At 38.9% G+C, this 11,303-nt stretch overlaps 1 long non-coding RNA gene across 1 annotated transcript in view; it reads right to left on the bottom strand.

Annotated features, from left to right (window-relative positions):
* Positions 1-5,325: 5,325 nt before the first annotated feature.
* LOC138372024 (uncharacterized) overlaps positions 5,326-11,303 on the bottom strand; it is an 8,259-nt gene continuing 2,281 nt past the window's right edge. The window contains exons 2-3 of the long non-coding RNA XR_011230630.1: positions 10,083-10,199; positions 5,326-5,633 (exon numbers count right to left, since the gene is read on the bottom strand). This is a non-coding gene — a long non-coding RNA (uncharacterized lncRNA). The remainder of the gene's footprint in view (positions 5,634-10,082; positions 10,200-11,303) is intronic.

The raw sequence follows: 11,303 nt of genomic DNA, 5'->3' as shown, positions 1-11,303 counted from the left end.
CCCATCCTACCTTTACCAAAACAAGAAATGACAGGTGCAGCATAATCAATAAGAAATCTTACAGTACTCAAGTACATCATTCGTAGCACTTGGACTCCCACTCCTTTCCACAGCATGCCAAGGCCTTCAGAGGTTGTAATCTCTTCCGACATTGAGTCAACAGTCTGTTCATCTCAGTTTCCAAACTCTCATAGGTATATCCAACATATATGCCTAAATATTTATATATATTAACTCTATATTTTTACCGTTTATTTCCAATATAATGGGCCTCCGACTTCTACATTCAAACTTTAGTTTTGCCTTCATTAACCACTAGTCCCATGTGGTGACACTGGTTTCCGAAATTGTCCAACACTGTTTGAATCTTTGAAATATCTTTGCCCTGAAACAAAATATCATCAGCATATATGATTGGAGTTACCCAATTTGAGTATTTCTCAGATGCTATCTTATTCATTAGTACATTAAACAGGGTGAGACTCAACACTCCTCCCTGAGGTGTGCAGAGTTCTTGACCTTGATACCTTGAACCATACAACCTTGATACCACACCTGAGCCTTCCTTTCCTGAAGATAATCCCCTATCCAGCGCAATAATCTCCCTTCAACACCAAGACCAGCTAATTCATATAAAATAACCTCTTTGTTGGCTTTATCAAAAGCTCCTTATAAATCAATAAAAATTCTATAATAATCATTACCATTAGCTAGACATTTAATAATACAGTCAGAGGTACTTTTTCCTCTGAGGAACCCGGAAAAATTATTAGACAGCTGATCACCTATTATATACAAAAGTTTATTTAAAATGATCCTCTCCATCATTTTACAAAAACACGAGGTTAAAGACACAGGTCTGTACTCTCCATTGGCTTTAGGGATAAGGATGATCATAGTTCTTTTTCATTTACTGGGAATTCTGCCCTCTTTATAACTAATATTAAAGAGGTCTAACAGCGGGCTTTTCGTCATAATGGCAAGTTCATTAAGTATTTCATAAGTTACTCCATCCTCCCCAGGGGGCGGTAGATTTCCCAACTTTAATCGCCGTTATTAGTTCTTCTCTGGTAATACCTGTGCAAGTGACATCACCACTGTTACCTGCTGTAAGTATAAAATCCTTTCTTAGATCTTTCCAAGAATCAAAAGACTCTCTCGTTACAGCGGGTAATTAAATGAACTAAGTTTGGCAGCTTCCGCCCATTTATTTACGAGACCTTTTGCAATTCCTTACTGGTCAGGATGTGCAACAAAATTATGCTTTTTACCCCTTATTTCATTTATGTCTTGCCAGATTTCCTTCAAGTTTGTTACTCCTAACTTTCTCTGCAAACTCCTGCCAATACTTGCTCCAAATTTCCTTTCTCTTCTCCGCACACTTTTATGGGGGGATGCTTTTCTATACCAGATGTTTTCCGGTTCAATGTTGCATTAAATACATCTACCTCCTTAATTAAATCTTAATAAAATGCTTCTGCCGAATCTGGCTTATAAGTATCATACCAAGACTTAATATGACCAACAAGACCCCTTAATTCTCCCTTATTAAACTTTAAGCTTTTCCTCTGAAGGCAGGCATGCTTTTTATCTAGTTTAAGCTGTATTTGTAATGCAAAATCTCTTAGCATTTCATCCACAGTAAGACAATTCTCCTCTATGCCCTCAGCATTTATCAAACAAGCATAATCTAATCTCCCTCCCCTCAGATGAGTAGGAGAGGGCTCGCCCAGCAGTTGAACATCTTCATGTTCAACATGTGCATCTTCATGTTCAGATTGTTACCATCCCTATCCCCAGTTTCCTGGAGTGCTACTATGTTAATATTCTCTCTAAGAGTATAATAGTGTACATCCACCGCTCTAGTTTTTAATCCATTAACGTTCCAAGATAATATTACCAATCTACTTTCATCCATGAACTCCGTAATATTTTTTCTTTCTCCTCACTTGCACAACTACTACTAACATCGAAGGTAATAGTATTCATATCTATTTTCTTTGTTATTTCTGTATACCTTTTTACTTTAACGAAGGTACCCCCCAGGTGTAGGGAGGAATGATCTTTTCCAGGTATATTTTGAAAATCAGCATCGTTTTGCCACGTACCGCTTCGGTGGGTAGGCGGTTCCATGAGTTAATAACTCTGTGGGTGAAAAAGTATCTCCTGTAACTGGTAACTGGCTATTCAGACGAAGGACTTCGGGTAGATGTAGTTTACATGGACCTGAACAACGGTCGTAGTCTGCTGTCTGCTCTGTGTCGAGGCTGTAGCGTCTTGGGTCGATTAGAACTGTACACGCCGAGTGCTACATTCTTGACTGGAGATTGTACTGTGTGCTATTCGAGTGATTGATGAAGATTAAGCCACTCAAGAGGTGACACGGGCATGAATACCCCGTAAGTGGTGGCCCTTTTGAGCCATTACCAGTATCAAGAGCTGATACTGGAGATCTGTGGAGGTGCGACTGCACCCTGCGTGACGGGAGATGTCTCCCGTGTGGTGTGTGCTATTCTGATTTATTTATAAAGATTAAGCCACCCAAGAGGTGGCACGGGCATGAATAGCCCGTAATGTGCTATTCTCAAGTCGCTTGCTTATGTACGGTGACGACACCTCACAGTAAGATATAGAAGGGTGGAAAACCGTTACCTGTAAATAGGGATAGGATTAATGCTTGTGTAATTAGTTATGCCATTATGATGATGAGATAATGGAGTATATGGATTACTCGATCACTACATCACCTTCAACTATTACTAGGGGAACTATTCCATGGTCCAGCGATTTTCTGAAAAGGAGTTTCACTGGCAAGCATAGTGAATTAAGAGCATAAGAATAAAGGTAACTGCAGAAGGCCTATTGGCCCATACGAGGCAGCTCCTATCTATAACCACCCAAACCCACTCATATACATGTCCAACCCACGCTTGAAACAATCGAGGGACCCCACCTCCACCACGTTACGCGGTAATTGGTTCCACAAATCAACAACCCTGTTGCCAAACCAGTATTTACCCAAGTCTTTCCTAAATCTAAACTTATCCAATTTATACCCATTGTTTTGTGTTCTGTCATGTGTTGATACTTTTAATACCCTACTAATATCCTCTTTGTTATGTCCATTCATCCACTTGTAAACCTCTATCATATCACCCCTAACTCTTCTCTTTTCCAGTGAATGCAATTTAAGCTTTGTTAATCTTTCTTCATATAAAAGATTTCTATTTTGGGGAATTAACTTAGTCACCCTACTCTAGACACGTTCAAGTGAATTTATATTCATTCTATAATATGGCGACCAAAACTGAACTGCATAATGTAAATGGGGCCTAACCAGAGCAAGATATAGCTGAAGAACCACACCAGGTGTCTTGTTACTAACACTTCGATTAATAAATCCCAGTGTCCTATTTGCCTTATTACGAGCATTCATGCATTGATCCTTTTGTTTTAAATTCTTACTAATAATAACTCCCAGATCCCTTTCACAATCCGACTTCGCAATCTCAACACCATCTAGCTCGTATCTTGTAACTATCATCATTACCTAGTCTCAAAACTTTACATTTATCAGCATTAAACTGCATCTGTCAATCTTTTGACCATTTCAAAACCCTATTTAGATCAACTTGAAGTGATAGTGAGTCTTCTTCCGTGTTAATTTCCCTGCCTATTTTTGTATCATCTGCAAATTTGCAAAAGTTGCTACTCAACATAAGAACACAAGAACACAAGAACAAAGGCAACTGCAGAAGACCCACCGGCCCATACGAGGCAGCTCCTACCTAAAACCACCCAATTAATTTGCCAGTTCCTTTACGACTTGGGACTTAAATCCATTTACACTTTGGGCTTCTGAGTCTTTTAGTTTGTCAATGCTCTTCCTGATTGTGTCGCGTGTAATTGGTATTTCTCTTAATTCATTCTCCTTACCTCCGACAAACATTTGTGTTGGTGATGGGATGTCATTCAAGCTTTCTAGTGTGAACACTGATGTTAGGTATTCATTGAGAGTGTTTGCCGCCCTTTTATGATACAACTTAAAATTGTTAGTCTCATCTTTTATGGGTCCTACGGAGTCAGTTCTTTGTTTGGGTTTTACTTCGTATATACTTGCCCGAAACGCTATGCGTATTAGTGGCTTTAGGTATTGTATTTTAAATTTTAAAATTTTGCCCCGAGGTGCGAGTTTATTGGGAGTACTTAGCTGTATCATTAGCAAGGTAATTAACTATAGTTTGCTGTCCTCCGTCCTTTAACAAATCCATTGACCCCTCCCCTAACCTGCCTATTTTGTGCAATAGTCGGTTTAGGATGATCCTTTCAAGCATCTTCCAAGTGCATTACATGAGACTGATAGGTCTATAATTGCCAGGGTCATTGGGTTTCGGTATTGGGACCATTATTGCATGTTTCCATTGTGTGGGCAACACTCCACATAGGAATGACTTGTTAAACAGGTGGAGTAGTGGATTGCCAGACACTTCACACAGTGCATTGAGTATGTCGTAGGTGATGCCATCTTCACCAGGTGCTGTACTTTTACCCTTTTCATAGCCCCCTTTACTTCCTTGGCTGTAATTGGTTCCCCATACTCGTCATCACTAGATTGTGCTCTTTTTATCCTAATCCTTCTGTCATTATGTCGGAGGAGCTGTTCCCTGCTTACTTCTGCAGGGAGGGAGGAGGATGATGCTGCATCACTCCACTTGTGAATTAGTTCTTCAGCCTTACCCTGGGGGTCGTTGTGAGCCGCAGGCCGGGCTCTGCTCCCCTTAGCTACCTTAATTTTTGCCTACACTTGTCTTGCAGACGTTTCTCTTCCAATAGAGCTAGTGAACTCTAGTCATTGTCTTTCCCTTTGTAACTCATCTGCAATGTATGTACCTTTACCTGACTAAAAAATCTAATCTAAATCTATATCTAATCTATATGCTTAGATATATGCAAATGAGAGAGTAATAGAGCGAAACCTTTAAAATACTGAACAATTTGGAGGATATTGATTCATACAATTTCTTCAAAAGGTCAGATGTAACACGAACAAGGAGCAAAGGTTTCAAGCTCAACAAGCCACTGTGTAGGAGTGACAACAAATGCTTTTTAACCCATACGATTATGATCATGGCAATAAGGTTTCTAAAACAGTAGGCATTCTTCCAAAGCCAGACACTGTACTATGTTCCTCGCCCTAACCTAGTCACTCAGCATTATTCACTCATTTATCTATGTCTTGTCTATTTATGTCTTAAAGGCTACAAGACGTACATTAGTCAATACAATTGGTGCTTAAAATGTTAAGGATCTCTTGTGAAACACGGGTATTATTAAAAAAATTTATTATGTAAAATAAATAAAAAAGGCCCAAGGGCCATGAAGTAACAAGAATGCAAGGCCGGCACAAGCTGGCGTAAGTAGAGAAGACGGAAGATTCTTCATATTAAAAGACCCTGCTTCTCCAAGATGGCAGTCACACCCTGCTTGCCCTGGACAATCACCATATGGAGAAGGACTGTTTACTGTGAAGGGAAGTCCACAAATGCAATGCCAGCATGAGTCAGTCTTGAAGGGTAAACGATGATGGCACCCTCACAGTAACACAAAAGCCGAGCAAGCCCAGTGAGGAAGACCTGTTGATGGGAAGGAGGAGAATCATTAGTCACAACAAAATCCACATAGAAACAAAGGAGAGAAAAAAAATAAAGTGGATGTCTTCTTTTTGTATAGACATAATAAATATTGCCATTTGGCTATGTATTTATATGATATATAATAGAATACAGCATAAAACAAAATAAGAAGGGTGATAGGAGAAGAAAAGATTAGTGTTCAGTGAGAATCCACAAGGTCTTCTCTGAATACTCTATTTTCTTCAAGGCTGTGGGTCCCTACAATTGCACCAGAGGTGGTACACACCCCTATTATTATTTAAACAGGTGAGTACACACACGGTGTTAGCAAACTTAGCCTCCAAACACACACACACACATGGTATCAGCAAACTTAGCCTCCAAATACACACATGGTATCATCAAGCTTAGCCTCTAAACACACACACACACATGGTATCAGCAAACTTAGCCTCCAAACACACACACACACATGGTATCAGCAAGCTTAGCCTCCAAATACACACATGGTATCATCAAGCTTAGCCTCTAAACACACACACACACACATAAACGGTATCAGCAAGCTTAGCCTCCAAACACACACACACACACACACATATATGGTATCAGCAAGCTTAGCCTCCAAACACACACACACACACACACACATACATGGTATCAGCAAGCTTAGCCTCCAAACATACACACACATGGTATCAGCAAGCTTAGCCTCCAAATACACACATGGTATCATCAAGCTTAGCCTCTAAACACACACACACACATGGTATCAGCAAGCTTAGCCTCTAAACACACACACACACATGGTATCAGCAAGCTTAGCCTCTAAACACACACACATACATGGTATCAGCAAGCTTAGCCTCCAAACACACACACACATGGTATCAGCAAGCTTAGCCTCCAAATACACACATGGTATCATCAAGCTTAGCCTCTAAACACACACACACACATGGTATCAGCAAGCTTAGCCTCCAAACACACACACACATATGGTATCAGCAAACTTAGCCTGCAAATACACACATGGTATCATCAAGCTTAGCCTCTAAACACACACACACACATGGTATCAGCAAGCTTAGCCTCCAAACACACACACACACATGGTATCAGCAAGCTTAGCCTCCAAACACACACACACACACACACACATGGTATCAGCAAGCTTAGCCTCCAAACACACACACACACACATGGTATCAGCAAGCTTAGCCTCCAAACACACACACACAGAAAATGGGGACATTGAAACAGTTGATAAACTTGATTTCAAGAGAGAGAGGTCACTATGGGGAACTTCAAATTTTTTTTAATAAGTAATTAGGCAGACTTGTTGCTAGACAGGGAAGTAAATTAAATGTATGCCAAATTTTGCAAAATATACAATGAAGGCACACAAACATTCATACCAAAACAGAGATGCAGGGCCAGAAAACAGGATTGGTTCAACAGAAATTGAGAGAGGGCCACAGACCAAAAGACACAAACATGGAATGAAAGACATTGAAAAACTACAAGCAGATGTCAACAAAGTTTTCGATTGGGCAGCAGAAAATAACATGATGTTTAACAGTGATAAATTTCAGGTACTCAGGTACGGCAAAAATGAGGATCTGAAACATAATACAGGGTGCAAAACACAATCGAATCTTCCCATAGTAGAAAAACAGCATGTCAAGGATTTGGGAATAATGATGTCCGACGATCTAACGTTTAGGGAGCATAACCAAGCAAATATTGCGTCGGCCAGAAAAATGATCGGATGGATTATGAGAACTTTCAAATCCAGGGATCCCATCACAATGGTTGTACTCTTCAAGTCACTTATGTTGTCCTGTCTCGAGTACTGCTCAGTATTCACTTTCCCCTTCAGAGCACGGTTGCACGGTTGTTCCTGCCGGAACAACCGTGGACATCTTCAGGAGAAAACTGGACTGTTTTCTAAGAGAAGTTCCGGATCAGCCGGGATGTTGTGGGTATGTGGCCCTGCGGGCCGCTCCAAGCAACAGCCTGGTGGACCAAACTCTCACAAGTCGAGCCTGGCCTCGGGCCGGGCTTGGGGGGTAGAAGAGCAGAACCCCATCAAGCAGGTATCAAAATAGAAAGAAGCCAAACCCCCAATCATACCAGCGATACAAAGATGCGAGAAACAACTATACAGCAGTAAGGGAAGAGGCAGAAAGAAATTTTTAAAAAGGGATAATGGATAAATGTAAAACAGAACTGGGCCTATTCTAGAAATTCATAAACAACAAATTGCAGGTAAAGGATAATATCCAGAGGTTGAAAATAGGAAACAGATTCACAGAAAATGATAATGCAATGTCTGAAACATTAAACCAAAAGTTCCAAAGTGTGTTTATACAAAATGAAATCTTAAGAGAACCAGACACAATAAGAATTTCTGAGAACATCATAGAGCGTATAGAGGTGTCTAGAGATGAAGTGGAAAATATGCTAAAGTAGCTAAGTAAGAACAAAGCAGTTGGTCCAGATGGAGTTTCACCATGGGTTCTGAGAGAATGTGCATCTGAGCTCAGCCTTCCACTTCACCTGATCTTTCAGGCATCCCTGTGTACAGGAGTCATAGCAAACATGTGGAAAAAGGCTAACATAGTTCCAATCTACAAAAGTGGCAACAGGGAAGACCCCACCTCTCTCAGTTATAGACCTGAATCATTGACAAGTGTAACAGTGAAAGGATTGAAAACAAAAAAAAAAATAATAAAAACTAAATGGGTAGAACACCTTGAGAGAAATTATATAATATCACACAGACAGTATTGTTTTCGATCTGGAAGATCCTGTGTATCGAATTTACTCAGTTTCTATGATTGAGCCACAGAGATTTTAAAGGAAAAAGGTAGTTGGGTCGACTGCATCTATCTAGACATAAAAAAGGCTTTCGACAGAGTTCCACATAAGAGGTTGTTCTGGAAACTAGAAAATTTTGGATGGGTGACAGGTAAGCTTCTAACATGGATGAAAAATTTTCTGACTGATAGAAAAATGAGGGCAGTAATCAGAGGCAATCGGACTGGAGAAGTGTCACAAGTGGAGTACCACAGTACATGCACCAGAAATGTTCATTGTCTACATAAATGATCTACCAGTTGGAATACAGAATTATATAAACATGTTTGCTGATGATGCTAAGATAATGGGATGGATAAGAAATTTAGATGATTGTCATGCCCTTCAAGAAGACCTGGACAAAATAAGTATATGGAGCACCACTTGGCAAATGAAATTTAATGTGAATAAATGCCATGTTATGGAATGTGGAATAGAACATAGATCCCACACAACCTACAAATTATGTGAGAAATCTTTATATAATTCTGATAAAAGAAAGAGGTCTAGGGTTGATTCTAGATAGAAAACTATCACTTGAGGCCCACATAAAGAACGTTGTGTGAGGAGCCTATGCCACGCTTTCTAACTTCAGAATTTTGTTTAAATACATGGATGGCGAAATACTAAAGAAATTGTTCACGAGTTTTGCTCGGCCAAGGCTAGAATATGCAGCGGTTGTGTGGTGCCCATATCTTAAGAAGCACATCAACAAACTGGAAAAGGTGCAAAGACATGCTACTAAGTGACTCCCAGAACTAAAGGGCAAGAGCTATGTGGAGAGGTCAGAGGCATTAAATATGCCAAAACTAGAAGACAACAAAAAGAGGTGATAAAATCCCTATGTACAAAATAGTAACAGGAATTGATAAAATCAATAGGGAAGATTTCCCGAGACCTGGAACTTCAAGAACAAAAGGTCATAGATTTAAACTAACTAAACAAAGATGCCAAAGAAATATAAAAAAATTTCCTTTCGCATACAGAGTGGTACACGGTTGGAACAAGTTAAGTGAGAAGGTGGTGGCGGCCAAGACCGTCAGTAGTTTCAAAGCATTATGTGACAAAGAATGCTGGGTAGACGGGACACCACGAGCGTAGCTCTAATCCTGTAACTACACTTAGGTAACTACATTTGGTGTCAGCAAGCTTACCGTCGAAACACAGACAAACAGCCTGCCTATTATTCAAGGCCTTCTCTGAGTACTCTCTATTTTCTTCTCTGAGGCTATGGGTCCCTAATCTTGCACCAGAGGTGGTACAACTTTCAAGTTTTTAACTACTGCACTGAGCACCTGATTTTGGCAAAGACTTCTTAGTGCAATTGTCAAGGACATAGTTCTGGTATTTTTTTGTTTATAAATATTCAGGTATAGTTAATGTCAAAATGTTTCAAAACTCAACAATTTATATTTCAAAACAAAAAAAGTAATGAAAACATTACAAAACATTAAAATATAGCCTAATTAATTAATTAATAAAATAGCACAACTCTCAGAATGTCTAAAGGTGCTTTGAGCAATGAAGTAGTAAATTTTATATATATAATATTATATATATAATATTATATATATAATATATATTTACCTGTGACTACTGCTTAGCAAAAATTTGATCTCTGTGAAAATTGGTCTCGTCATTGCTAGGAGATATTTTAAGACCATGATTTGCTGTGGATGGCACTGTAGTCTTCAAGTCATCAATCTAAAAATAGAGGTAATCTTTTAAAATGTAAATTTTGTATAAAATAAAATGCAAAAATAAATTGCAAGAATAATATGAAGTTATTATACAATTTATTTTTAATTATTTAAATATTTGTGAGACATTATTAAGAAATGTATGAAGTACAGATTCTCTAAGACCTGATATGTATCTGCTTATGTTCCACCACATTACATTCAGGGCTGAAGAGAAAACACAGCCAGTAAGGTAATGATCACTTAGGATGGACTGGGATGCTACATGTAGGTTGGGGCTAAGCTGCGTGAGGCTAGGATGCCCAGCCTGCCTTGTCTAGGCTGGGCTGGGCTAGGCAACACTAGGAAGGAGTCAACAAATCTCTGGAGTGCCTTACTTTTCCTGATATCCTTAAAAAAGCAAGAATGATGCCATTTTATAAAGGAGGCGAGACAGCAGAAATAAACAATTAGAGAAAAATATCAAATCTACTTATACTTTCAAAAATATTTGATTTTTTTTTTTACAAACATCTCTTCCTACTTTGTAAAATTCAACATGAATACAAACACACACACACATCCCTAGGAAGCAGCCCATAGCAGCTGTCTAACTCCCAGGTACTTATTTACTGTTAGGTGAACCAGATATAGAGAATAACCACAAAATCTTGTAAAGCTACTAGTACACGCAGCATTTCAGGCAGGATATATAATATTAATATATATATATATATATATATATATATATATATATATATATATATATATATATATATATATATATATATATATATATATATATATAACTGAAAACTACCTGGTCCTGGATCCAGTCCTGGAATGGTCCTGGGGACCATTCAGGCTTGTTCGCATATATATATATATATATATATATATATATATATATATATATATATATATATATATATATATATATATATATATATATATATAACTGAAAACTCACACCCCAGAAGTGACTCGAACCCATATGCTATGCCCAAGATTACCATCCGAGTGCCAGCGGGGAAGTGGGTCAAATAGCCTCGGCTATCACTTCCTTACGTCTTGTCGTGATGGTCAAGCGGATTAAGGCGTCCCTGTACATACCAGTTGCGTTGCTCCT

This window comes from Procambarus clarkii, chromosome 4 (assembly GCF_040958095.1).
Source record: "Procambarus clarkii isolate CNS0578487 chromosome 4, FALCON_Pclarkii_2.0, whole genome shotgun sequence".
Taxonomy (NCBI): domain Eukaryota; kingdom Metazoa; phylum Arthropoda; class Malacostraca; order Decapoda; family Cambaridae; genus Procambarus; species Procambarus clarkii.
The sequence above is the reverse complement of the archived record's forward strand: the minus strand, read 5'-3'. Positions and strand labels throughout refer to the sequence as shown.